Raw genomic sequence first — 13971 nt, 5'->3', positions numbered from 1 at the left:
TATAAGCCTATACTTATTTCTCCTAGCAGTGATGAAACCTTGAGGGTCATAATGGACCCACCGAAAACTATAGGATAGCTTGTATTTATCCTTAAGGATCAGGTCTGCAGCTTCCCACCCTTCTTTCTTGTTCATGATGAAGGGGCCCAACTGATGTTTGAACTTGAGGTGGGCCTTTTTCTTGGAGCTGTGGAAATGGGTGAGGTCTGACTGAATCAATTGCCTGTAATACTCCAAGGCAAATAACCTCATGGGTACATATTTTGGGAGCCTGTATGGGCAAAGCTCACAGCCATAGATCCTAAATACAGTATGGTGTTCATATAGGTACCAGTCACCTATTTTATATTTTTTGGAGAGCTGCAGAGCTTTCTTGATCTCATTTGATATTCTGGGAGGAGGGGACTTCATCAACATGCAAGAGACTGGGTATACAAATTGGTCTACAAATTCACAGTAGGTATAGGGTGAATTTGTGACTTTGTGATAAACAGAGGTCCAGAAGATGACAGATCTTCTCTCCCCTCTATGATCCAGCCTTTTGATGTAGCATGGGAAGGCTTCAGAATGATAGAACATGAACAGGTGGTAAATGTAGGCTGAGTACCTGAAGACCCCCTGTCTGTCCACTTTGCTCAACTGATCATGAATCTTGTTGGCTATGAACTTAGCAAAGTTATATTTTCGGGCAGGGGGCTGGCGTGGGCTGTAAACAGACAGCAATACTAGCATTGTTTTATCCACATGCTCACTGTTTTTGTATCCCAACACATAGGCAATCATGTCTAGTAACAGCCTGCCTACATCATTGAAATGGACATCCAGGTAAGGAGGTGGCCCTGTAGGCTGGCACTCAGGTCTCATGAAGGTCCTGGTGACCTTTTGAAGCTCTTCACTGGTCATCTTTTCACCAGCTTCCAGCAAATAGCTCATGGAGAATGGGATCAGCAACTCTGTCTGATCAAAATGTAACATCTTGTTGATGGACTCAGCATTGATGTAGAAAAGGATCCTCCCAGATGGAGTGCTGACAGCTCTGTGCTGCACATCATAGTTTTCAGCACATAGGTGAATAATTTCAGGGAGGACATTTACAGCTGGGAGACAGTAATAAGGCAGGTTTGACTCCCATATCCCATGTGTACCATGACCATCCTTATAGTCCTCTCTTAGTTGAGTGAAGGTCTGCAAGAAGTCCCTGTTACCCTCAAAGTCTTCAATGAGATAGTCCTTGTCAACAAATGCCAAGGCCTCCAGCTCCTTATTTGGTTGATTTAATGGAGCAACACTGAGGGATGAGGATGCAGAGGCTGCCATGATATAATCTGAATTTGAATAGGTAGTGGCAATGGTTTGAAAAAGTGTCTTCAAGAGCTTCAGTAGCAGGTCAACTGCAGTCAATGTCTGAACTGTGTCTTATAATGAAAGAACACGCAGTCTTGCTTCTGCAGTTTTTAGCAAGTTCCCAGGGATTGTGAACTGCTCAGGGCAGTTTGCAGAGGGTATGAGGAATTATTTAGGTGAAAGGCTGCAGCTGATGTGTACACCCGGCAAAAGGGAACAATGTCGGGCGTTTCAAAAGTAATTTTGACAGTTTTTACCCGCAAATTGATTGTATTTTATGTTGAATTAGAGGGCTGGGGCAATGCAGGTTGTCTTGGCTTACTTTAGATAACAGGTGTGGAGCTTACATGAATTTCAACAGGTATTTTAATGGCAATTCACAGAGAATTGGTAAGCATGGGCCAAAGAGAGGAATCACGGTGAATACCTGGACAGATCGCTTAGACACCTCGCTGGCCGAACTGTGGAGGTCGACTTGATGAATTTGGACGGTTGAATTTTGAATTTGGAGGTCTGGAGTCACTTTGGCAGCTGCAACGGCTATCTCCTCTTTCACGCGAAAATAAGATTGAAAATGACTCAAAACATGACTTTAACGATAAAATTCGGAAAAATAGGGTAATTGGCGCCTTTCCGCCGATGACGTCAGCATGACGTCATGGCGGGGCCCGAGTACGGAGGTGACGTGGCTGCTGAGGTGTAAGCCAGGGTGGCAGGACACGGCGGCGGGTGGATGCGGTGGCAGGGCTGCGTGGAGGGCCACGGGACGCGGGGCGGACGGCATGTGTGACGTCATAATGACGTGGGTGATGGCGTGTGGGATGGGCGGTATCGGGATGGTGGTAAGCGGGTTCCCCGCACCGCCTTTGCTGATGAGTGGTATTGGGAGGGGGGGCTCCGAACAACCCCGGCGTTTGACACGCGTCCAGGGTACGAAGCGGGAAACCACTTTCCCCGAACGGTAAAGGTCGGCAGATCCGGGCCCAAGAATACCCGCCCACCGTTGGATCATGGGTGGCGGAAGATCAACGACTGGCGGGCCCTCCGATGGATCGTGCAGGTTTGGGGGCCCCGCTGGCCTTAATTAAATATTTACAGCGGAAAACTATAGGAAAGGGGGTTTTCGGTTTTTTCGGGATTTTCTTGGGTTTTTCAAGAGTTTTGTAAGGATTTTATAAGGAAAAGAGGTTCAGGAGTGGGTTTAGCAAGGGGGAAAAAGGTTTTTAGTGGCGCTTTTGAGCAGAGGGGAGGTGAAGGCTTAGGGGAAAGGTTGTTGCTCCTAACCAGAGGTTAGAGCAGCCCCAAGACAGGGTTGACCACAGCCCCTGGTGGACTGGAGTCTCCCTAAACAACTTATTGGCTATAATGCCAAAGGGGGAATATGTATATAATGCTGGGATTTAGACACCATGGTGTTATAATACTAGGGAAAGGGTAAGATAGGGGATTTATATAATAAAATTAGTGGTTAATATGGATGAAATGAGTGGATGAGGGGGGGATATCACTAAGTTTATTTGAAACTCACTTAGTTTAGGGAGTAGATCAAAATGAAAAGAATTTTTAGACAAGAAATGTGGCTTCTAAAAAGATTAAGAACCACCATGAAACCATAATCTCTTCCATGAATCTCAGCTGATGAAGGAGTGTTAGTAATGAAATGGAAAGGGGGAAGAAGGGAGGTTAGGCATGCTTCTTGCTTGCTGCAACTTGATGAAGAATGACACCTTCTCAATTCATTGATTTTGCTTTGGTAAACAAAGTTAGCACACATGCAACTTATAAGAAATGACCTTTCTGCAACCCCAACTGCCTACCCATCTATTTGCCTAGCATTTTTTATTTCTTCTTGGAGGGTGCATTTAGACTTGCAGACCCTTTGTGTGCCTTTTCTTTTCCTTTGGCTTTTTCCTTTGATCATCTATCTAAGACTGCCCTTATTCCTTCCAAGGCCCCAGATTAAGCAGTTGGGAACCTTAATTCTCTACCTAGCTACTTGTCTGCCAAGATTAGACTGTTTGGACAGACTTCTTTCTCTATTCTACAACAGAAAATTTAAACATGGCATGGTCCAGGTTAAGCTGTTGGACCATCCATCAAAATTTGAGTAAACATGAACCTATTCACATACCTTGCTGTCTTGAAAATATGGGATCTTTGTACCATCAAAGCAGAGCATATTTGGCCCTTGAATTTGCCAATCATGAAATATGAAACCTATTGATATAGGTACCTAACACGACCTTTTTCTTTGTCCCCCTTTTCCTCATGCTTCTTCCTTTGTTCTTTCTTCTGTACTGTGGTCGGGGTCTTCTGGCCTTCTTCTCTCTATCCCTCGGCCACTGCTTCTTGTTCCTCACTGCTGGAGGAACCCGTTTCTTCGATCAACATTTTAATGTCCCCATCTTTTGTCAAATTCCGGAAGGATTCCCATGAGAGGGGAACTTTATATGAATGCAGCGCATCCTCCACAAGAAGCTTGATCAACCCATGGTGGACTATTTGATCTGGTATGCCCTCTTTTAGCTTTATGGCACACTCCATTAGAGACTGCAGTAGGTAATAAGGGATGCTCAGTTTTTGTTCTACAGGAAGATCAATCTGGTGCCTCAATTCAGTGAGCAGCCGAAAGTGATATGCATACACGATGCTAAAACGGCCTTGACAAGTGATATATTTCATGATTTGCAAACTGACTTCACTCCATGGTGGCAACAGGCTCGTTCTTCGCACCCCATTTTTGTCCTCCGAGAATTCTTCCTCAGGTGGGAAGAATACTTTCTTTGCCTGTTGGCTCAGCTTTCTTTCTTCCTTATCCCACGGCAAACCCATAGGAAGTTCTGTGATCTGACTGATATGTTGCGGGGTGAGCTTGAGGCTTAGACCTCTGAAGTTCACTGTGGCCAGTGTCTGGGATTTCGGCTTCAGAGCCTGCAAAAATTCTTCGGCCACTTCATCATCGTTACCCTGTAGCTTATCACAAAAAGACATCCATTGTGCTCGTGTGAAGAGATCTACCACTGCCTGGTTTTCCCTTAATTTGGTTGAATCAGTGGGTTCCCGTCTTATAAACCCACCCGGCATGATGAACACGGTTGTTTTAACAAAAGGTGGCAAATGCGAAAGAGATTTGGTCTATTGAGACAGAGCATGCACATAATCTACAAAATTCAACATAGTCTAATTATACCGACATCCTGTAGAACGACAGCATAGGCACAGCAAACAACAATTTCACCAATATCTTTATGACCAGACTGTGGACGATGGTCTTGCCACTCTTACTAACCAGTTGCATGAAGAGTTCAGGGTTACCTCTTTAATTGGCCACCTTTTTTCGTGAGGCACCCGCTTCCCTGTACAAGACTGCGTTCCTGTAGAGACTGCGTTCCTGTAGAGACTGCGTTCCTGTAGAAACTGTGTTCCTGTAGGAGCAGCGCGCAATTTTCGTGGAGGACTGTAGTTGGCCTGCGCGTGAGGTGTGCTTCACCGGTGTTCTGGTAGCCAAAAGCTCGGTGTATCAAAGCACAGAGGAGATCAGAATAGCCACTCGAGTTTGAAGTGGTGGTTGATAAATGCATGCGCATGATCTAGCCGATTAGATTTTGAATCGGCGCAATCCGTGGTGCGGGGGGTGAGTTGTCCCCGCCGGACCGTTGGGCGATGTCATCCATCATTCGCCTGCGTATTCACTTGCTGCCGCATCCATTCCCACAGATCTGCCACCGCCTTTTTCTGCTAAACTCATTGCTTCCGACGGGAGTGTTCTCACGTGCGTGCTGCTCATTCTCTTTGTCGTGGCCGCCACCCAATCATCCAATTACACCATAACTAGCCGACGTGGCCAGTCGACTGGCCATACGGCCGCTCAACCATTCACTTTTACGCCATGCAAACAATTCAAAGTAAAATTCATGCGATTTGATGGAAGGAAGGGTCGAGACACTTACCTGCGTGGCTGCACACGATTTTTCCAGTCTTTGGACGATGGTGAGTGGATCTATCTGCTACATGCGAACTTACACAGACCCGGAGGCTCTTCGTTACAGGCTGCCGACGATGGAGTGGATGCTTGGGTTGCATGCGCCCGCGTTTCATTGCAGATGGCGGTGCTGTGAATGGTATCCACTCTAGCAGGTTTAACTGTTACAGGATCCCCGCGGGGTGTCTCGTAATAGTTCTTCCTCCTTGGGTGCATGTTGCACGACGGAGGATCTGGCCTTTCAATCACGTTCCCGGAGCTTCTGATGCCTGTGGTATGAGATCTCAGCACTTGTTTAACTTTGAAAATGGCTTTTCCCGCGAGAACTCATCGATCTGCTTTGTTGGTGCAGGGAACTCGGTTGCATGTCGACAAGGATGGTGGAGCAAGGTAACAGCAGTGTGCAAGGGTGCCAACAGAGGCTTGCATGCGTCCAAACCAATCTGTAGTCGCTAAATCTCCTTTTAAGATGAATTCTGGGCCGTCCCAAACTTCTACAAGAAGTTTCCTGTAGAACACAGAGCTTCCTGTAGAAAGTCTGCACTTTCCTGTAGAAAATCCGCATCTTCCTGTAGAAAGACTGCATCTTCCTGTAGAAAGATTGCATCTTCCTGTAGAGGACTCAAACCATGATAAAATTGCACATACCTTGAAAAAACATGGGTACCCTTGGAGGAGGTGCTGGTGAGGTCTCTTGACAGCATGATAAGGACCCTTGGCTTTGAGTTGAAGGCTTCCTCTCCTCCATAGAACATCTGCAACCTGCATGCAATTTTACCATATTTTTTTTATTGTTTTTTTCTTTTTTCTCTTTTTTTTTTTTGAAAGATAACAGGGGCGCCTCAAAGAGGTTTTCACCCGTGCCATCTGCCCTGAGCGCCTCAGAGAGGTTTTCACTCAAGGATCTTTTTCAAACCTTTTCTCTTTTTTTTTTTTTTTTGAAAGACAATAGGGGCGCCTCAATGAGGTTTTCACCCCTACTACCTGCCTTGGGCGCCTCAGAGAGGTTTTCACCCAAGGATCTTTATTTTTTTTTCTTTTTTTTTCTTTTTTTTTTTTCATATCCCTCATGGTATGCCAAAAGCAGAGGCAGAACCTCACTCTAGGACCAATACAGATTTCTCCATAGTGTTGATGAACTCTTGTCTTGAGAGAGGTCTCCTGTAGATCTTCAATCGATGCCCATTGACAAGCATGGGAATGGCTTCCTCATCAATGGTTCGAATGAGGACAGATCCATTGTCATGGCATTTTTCCACTGCATATGGTCCTAGCCATCTGGTTCTCAGCTTCCCCTTGAAATCTTTGTATCTGGAGTCATACAACAAAGCCCAATATCCCGGCTGAAACTGCTTGTCATGGAGATGTTGGTCATGCCACACCTTTCTCTGAAGTTGAACCACTTCTGAGTGAAGGAGGGCCTGCATTCGATGCTCATCCAGGCCATTCAGCTGCAGTAGCCTTTCTTGTTGTGCATGGCTGAGATCTAGGTCCAGCTGAGCTGCCATCCTCAAAGTGTTGTATTCAAACTCAATGGACAACAAATCTTTCTTCCCATAGACCAGCTCATACGGTGTGAAGTCGGTGGTGGTCTTCCAAGTGGTGTTGTAAGCCCATGTGGCTTCAACCAGGCGATCTGCCCAATCCTTTCTGCTGCTGCTCACCACCTTAGTCAATATCCCTTCTAATGCTCTATTGGTGACTTCCACCTACCCATTTGCTTGAGGGTGATAAGGGGTGGAAGTCCTATGCTTGATCTTGTGATGAGCTAGTAGATCTTCAACCAGGTTGGAGGTGAACTGGCTCCCTTGATCGGTGACCAGCTCTCTTGGATAGCCAAACTTATAGAAGATGTTTTCTCTTAGGAACTCGGCCACCTTTTCTTCTGTTGCTGCTTTGATTGCTTTGGTCTCTGCCCACTTTGTCAAATAGTCAGTACACACAATGATGTAAGTCCTTTGCCTCGAAGAGGGGTTGATTGGGCCCACAAAGCCCATGCCCCACTTATCAAATGGCTCAAGAGTCACTTGAGGTTGGAGAGGCATCTCATCCCTTTGGGTCGGTTTCCCCATTCTTTGGCATTGGTCACACTGACTGACATATCTTCTGACATCTTGATGAAGTGTGGGCCAATAGTAGCCTGCCTGCAGGATTTTGAAGGCAGTTCTCTTTGCTGCAAAATGTCCTCCACAAGGCCCATCATGACAAGTGAGGAGGATATCAAAGACTTCCTCCTCCCTTACACAACGCCTTAAGATCTGATCGGGGTCAAGCTTGAACAGATTGCCCCCGATCCAAGTAAATGAGGCACTTTTTCTGATGATTCTTCTCTTCTCTCTGGAAGATAGGTGCGGAGGGAACTGTGTTGAAACAAGATAGTTTGCTATATCAGCAAACCATGGAGAGAGTACTGAAATAGAAAACAGATGTTCATCGGGCATCTGGTCATCCACTATTCCATCCTCATCTGCAGGCAAATCCAATCTAGATAAAAAGTCAGCAACAACATTTTCTCTACCTGGTTTGTCAACAATGGTCAAATCAAACTTCTGCAATAAAAGTAACCATCTAATAATACGAGCATTCACATCTGCTTTATTCATTAAATATCTAATTGCAGCATGGTCAGTATGTACAAAGGTTTGGTAACCAGTAATATAATGTCGGAACTTGTTCAGTGCATGGACCACAGCCAAGAATTCTTTCTCGGTTACAGTGTAATTCAGCTCAGTTTTGGACAAGTTTTTGCTAACAAAGTAAATGGCATATGGAAGTTTTTGCTCAACTTGTCCTAAAGATGCACCTATGGCTTTGTTCGAGGCATCAGTGTGGATGTGGAAAGGGAGGGCCCAGTTTGGACCTCTCAGGATTGGGGCTGGCACCAACTTGTCCTTCAATTCATTTAAAGCCTTCTGGCAATCGTCAGTCCAATTAAACTCCACATCTTTTGCCAACAGGCCAAACAATGGCGAGGCTAGCTTGCTGAAATCTTTAATGAATCTCCGGTAGTATCCTGCTAATCCCAAGAAACTTCGGACATCCCTTACCTTTTGAGGAGGTGGAACCCTCTTGATGAGAGCAATTTTGTTAGGATCCACCTGCAACCCTTGGCAAGAAATGGTATGGCCTAGCACGGTCCCTTCAGTCATTAGGAATTCACATTTTTCGGGACTAAGGGACAAGTTCATCTCGGTGCATTTGGTTAGGACTTTTCCCAGGTTGGACAATGCTTCCTAGAAGTTGGCCCCATAAGGAGTAAAGTCATCCATATAGATTTCTACCGCATCATGGACCAGCTCCGAGAAGATGCTCAAGACAGCTCTCTGAAAGGTAGTGTTGGATACCTATACCAATAGGTTTCATATTTCATGATGGGCTAGGGAAAGTCCAAATATGCTCTGCTTTGATGACTCAAAGATCACATATTTCCAAGAGAACCCAATCTATGCTTATAGCTTGGTATGAGCTTCAAATTTTGATGGATGATTCAACAGCTTAATCTGAATCATTCCATGGTTTAAATTTACAGTTGTAGAATAGAGAAAGGAGTCTGTCCAAACTGTTTAATCTTGGCAGACAAGTAGTTCAGGTAGAGAAGAAAAGGCTCCCAACTGCTTAATCTGGGACCTTGGAAGCAATAAGGTTAGAAGTAGATAGGAAAATAGAAGAAAAAAGCCAAAGAAAAGAAAAGGCAAGTAAGGGTCTGCAAGTCCAAGTGCACCCTCCAAGAAGAAATAAAAAATGCTAGGCAAATAGTTGGGTAGGTAGTGGTGGTTGCAGAAAAAGGCTACCTTCACCATTGCAGGCATGGTGACTATGATTACCAAGGCAAAGTCTATCAAGTGACAAGGTGTGCATATTCATCAAGTTGCAGCAAGGACCATAACTAACCTCCCTCCTTCCCCCTTTCATTTTCATTTGCTAACATCCCTCTATGAGCTGAGATTCAGGGAGGAAGATCATGGTTTCATAACGATTCTTGTTTATCCAAAGCCACATTTCTTGTCTAAAGATCTTTTCATTTTGATCTACTCCCTAAACTAAGTAAGTTTCAAATGAACTTAGTGTTTGTTCCCCATTCACTTCCATCATCCATGCTAACACTAACTCTATTATATAGATCCCTTATATCACCTTTTCCCTAATATTACTAACACCATGGTGTATAAACCCCAAATTTTATATAAATACCCACCCCTTTGGTACTATAGCCAATAAGTTACATGTCAGGGATCAGATGGCACCTGGTCATCTTGATAAACCTAAGCTAAATCTCCTTTGTCCTCTGCAAATTCATTCCCTCATTTTTGACCCCCATTTGCACATGAAAACCCCCTAAAAGCCCAATTTCTACCCTTACCCGCTTCAAAATGGCTAAAAACATCAAAAAACCAACATTTTTCTCTTATCCTAAGTCTAAAGGGCGGGTCTATTTTCAACAAAAATCATGAAAACCCACTGTTCCAAAGTTTCCGCCACTGCACAGATCCCCAGGACAATATTAAAATAGGCATCTGCCTTTCCCCGTACTTGGTTATCGCTTCACCTTCCCGATGACCGTCCGATCAAGCAACTCCAGATCCGACGGCCCTTATCTCATCGGACCCCTTCCGACGCCCGATCATTAACTGTACTATCCTCCTGTCACGTCAAGCTCCCGACAACCGTTAGATCTTGCTCCTCCAGATCCGACGGCCACTACAGCATCGGAGCCGATCCGCTGCCCGAACGATATCTCCCGACGGCCGTATTTTGGCTACGTCATGCGGCAGCCACGCGTCCACTCCACAGCCCATCGGAGGTACCACTGACGCATACCGCCACCGTACCATAGGCGGTGCGATATGAAACCGCCCCGGTTTCCGGTTTTATCATTCCCGCTTGTATTACCTCACCGCCACGTCACTGCTCCATCACCCCACGTCACCCCCAGGTACGCCGTCGCATCATTTCTCCGCTCAACCACTGGTCCACTTGTCCTGCCATCTCACTGTCCCTGTGGACCAACCAGAGGCCGCCACCTGGCCGGATGACGTCCTGCTGACGTCATCCGACCCTGACCCCACCGGTGACGTCATGCTGACGTCAGCGTGAAAACGCACCAAAATCACCAAAAGTTATATTTATGCCAAAAATCGTGTTTTTTTGCTATTTTTGGGCGCAAGCTTTGTTGTTTGTTCTGCATGTAAATTCACGTCCAGACCTGCACCAGTCGTGGAAAAGACTTCCGGACCGCTAGAACGTCCATCCCTCAAAGTGCTAGCAAGTTCTAACCGACCAGATTCTACAGGTACTTCTCATTTGCACTCTAAAGCTCCATTTTTCACTGAATTTCGGGTATAACTAGTAACAGACCTCCAAACTCAAAATTCACCATTAAAGGACCACTGAACTAGCATTCAGACCAAACCAGAGTTGCCACTACACGCTCATAGGGCCACATTGGGCAGGTTGAACGTAACTTATTACTGGTTCGCGCAATCGTGAACCAGTCACCTGCAAGAAGCTAATTTGCCTCAAAAACAAACTCTGCTCAGGTCTGCAACTCACCTATTAACTCAAAAGCAGCGTTTCAATCGCTACAACCTTTCCCATTCACTCTTTGTCCTCAGAAATTCTCATTTTCCTCAGAAAAAGTGTTGTTTGTGTTACTCTGCATAGTAACACCAGTCCTTGAAAAAACAGAATCCTAAGAAGAACCATGGATCCCCCTGTGGCTCCTATAGCCCTCAATGTAGCTCCTCTGAATGCCCCTCACAAAGCATTGGGCTGGAAAGCATTAGCTGACTTAGACTATAACATATCAGAAGAAATGCTAAGCAGGAGCAGGTTTCATCTCCAAATACTAAATGAAATTAAAATCAAACATCAGAATGGGACAGACATCTTGGGAATTTGGGATTCCTCTCTCCCAATCTTCAAGCTACCACAGGTCAACCAATTCCCAGAACTCATCCACTTATGTGCTGAGTATTATGATGCATCCCAAAGGGTAGTGCTTGATTCTTCAGGCGCAATTCTGTTTCTTATTACCCCTGAAGCCATCAGGGAGATGCTGCAGTTCAAAACAAATAAGAAATTGGTCCCTCTATCACTAGCTGATTTGATAATAGGGGGAGCCAGAATGACAGAGGCCCAGATTACAACGCTTAACCAGTTATTCATCAAAGCTGACACTCTACAAACTCCTCCCATCAACTCTGTCTACCTCAACCAATTGGGCCTGGACCTTGTTGACATGATCAGTCCCATCCTGGGATATGATTCAGTGGAATATGTGGATGAAACGGTTATGCACATAATGCTCATGTTTGCTCCAGGTAGAAGACCAGTCTGCTATGACTATGCCACATACATCTCTGACAAGATGCATGAGCAGCTGATGAACCTGTCAAGAGATAGGGTATTTAAATACACTTCCTACATATATCATTTGCTTCTATACTTCCAGCATGAGAAGTTCTCCTTCCCAATGAAAAGAGAAGATGCACAGGGAAATTTGAGATCGGTGGTGTACTGGACATCTGCTTTCCACCTCACTTTCTATTCTCCATACACCTACTGTGAGTTCATTGATCACTTCATTCATCCAGCCATGACTCTACTTTTGGGCTCACCTCCTCCCAGATTGACAGATGAGATGCAAATACTCCTGCATTTATCAAAAGCATACAGCATTGGGGATTGGTACTTCTACCAACACCACACCGTTATCAGAATATATGGGTGTGAGTTGCCCCCATTTAGACTACCCAGATTTGTGCCTATGAGACTACTTGCCTTAGAATACTTCAGGCAGTTTGGCTTTGTGGATGTGTTCCACTTTTCAGGCAAAGGTAAGAAGGCACAGCTAAAGGTCAAAAGTCAACTTGGCCATCTCCTTTATAACGAAAGGGAGGAAGGGTGGAAGGAAGCAGATAGAATACTTGGGGGCCTTGGTCTCAAATACAGCTTCCTATGGAAACCTTATGAGCCTAACAACTTCATTACCATGAGGAGGCTTAAATACAAGTTGTCTGCTTATGGTCATTGCAGCCTTCCTCACATAGAAAAACATGCCAATCAAAGTAAATGGAGGAGAGGGACTTTAGAAGAAGTTGTTACTCAAGAAGAGCTTAATCAAAGAGCTCTAAGAAACCTAGAGAAAATGGCTGACCTTGAGTTTTATTCACAGGTCAGCTCACTGCCGAGCACACAAATTGGAGCAGCAGCATCCTCTTCAACCGCCCAACAGCAAGCTACAAGAGTTGTTGGAAATATATCAGAGAAGGGAAAAGAACAGGTGATGGAGATAGAGCCAGAGCAGCGAGAGAAAGAACAGGCAGAGCAGCAGCAACAACAAAAACAACAACAGCAGCAAGGAGAAGGGCAATCTGAAACACAGCAGCCCTTACAGCAAGAAAGAGTGGTAGATGCCCCAATTACCACTGAGCAGCAAGCCCAAAATGTAGAACACTCAAGGCCTGAAAACATTACTGATGCCTCGGTCCTTCAAACTCCACAGAAGGAGGACCTAAGTAGGAAAAGGGACAGAGAAACACCCATGACTTCATCCATCAACCAAGGAGAGAAGAGACAGAGATTAAATGACTTCTCAGAGGATGATGAGGCAATTAGACAAGCAATGGGTATGGGCCCACCCAGCAGGGAAGCCTCGGTCAGTTCCTTCCACCAAGAACAAGACAGAATCATGGGAGGGGAGGTCACTTACTCCAGCCAGCAGAGGGAAGGAGAGGTAGGCATCAAACAGCAGTTTATAGACATCAAAAGAAGGAGTGAACCCATGAAAATCAAATTATATAACCATTTGTTGAAAATGGCCCCCTCCAACCAACAAAGATTAATGGCTGCCTTTGATGTGGACGAAGGCAAGTTGACTATGAGTCACTTCATACCCACCGCACTCCAGCCACAATCTACTGCAGATTATCTCAGGACTAATCTAGAGGTCCTGGCCAAGGACATCCACCCAATGGATAAAATTGAGCTGCACAAGCAAACTGGTGAAATGGTGTATGCCTCCTTGGCAGACAAAACACTGGAGAATTACAAATTAACAAGCAGCCTCAATGCTACAGCCTCTCAACTAGAATTGGAGAGGGCTTCATCTCAAGCCAAAGACAACAGGATAAAATCCCTAGAGGACATCATCGTGGAAATTGGGCATAACCCCAATGACATCAAAGGGATACAGGAGATCTTGAAACTAAGGGATGCTGACATGGCTGCATTAAGGAAGAAAGTCAAGCTCCCAGCTACCATTCACCCCCAAACAGATGAGGTAGCCCAACAAAGGATGGAAAAGGATGCCACAGATCTGCTAATATCTATATATAAGCAGCTCCTGCAGACACAAGAGAAATTAGGAGAGTCTGAGGCTACTCAAGCGGCCTTACAAGCAGCACTAAAGCAAAGACAAGAGGGTCAGACTTCTCAGCCTCCTCCTCAAGTCATCAATCTTGAGGATGCTGCTCCTACCACTGTGCCTCCACCTCAACAAACTGAACAAACAGCTACATCCACTTCAGCAGCACCTACAAGTACAGAACAGGCACATAGCCTAGACATGCAGAAATTAAAGAATGAAATACAAATCTTGGAAGCTCAGATGACAGAGCTGCATGAAACCAGAGATAAGCTGGCCA

Source organism: Pinus tabuliformis, chromosome 3_2 (genome assembly GCF_031772625.1).
Source record: "Pinus tabuliformis cultivar Carrire ecotype Pingquan chromosome 3_2, CPIR1, whole genome shotgun sequence".
In the NCBI taxonomy this organism is placed as follows: Eukaryota; Viridiplantae; Streptophyta; class Pinopsida; order Pinales; family Pinaceae; genus Pinus; species Pinus tabuliformis.
Note: the sequence above shows the minus strand (reverse complement) of the source record.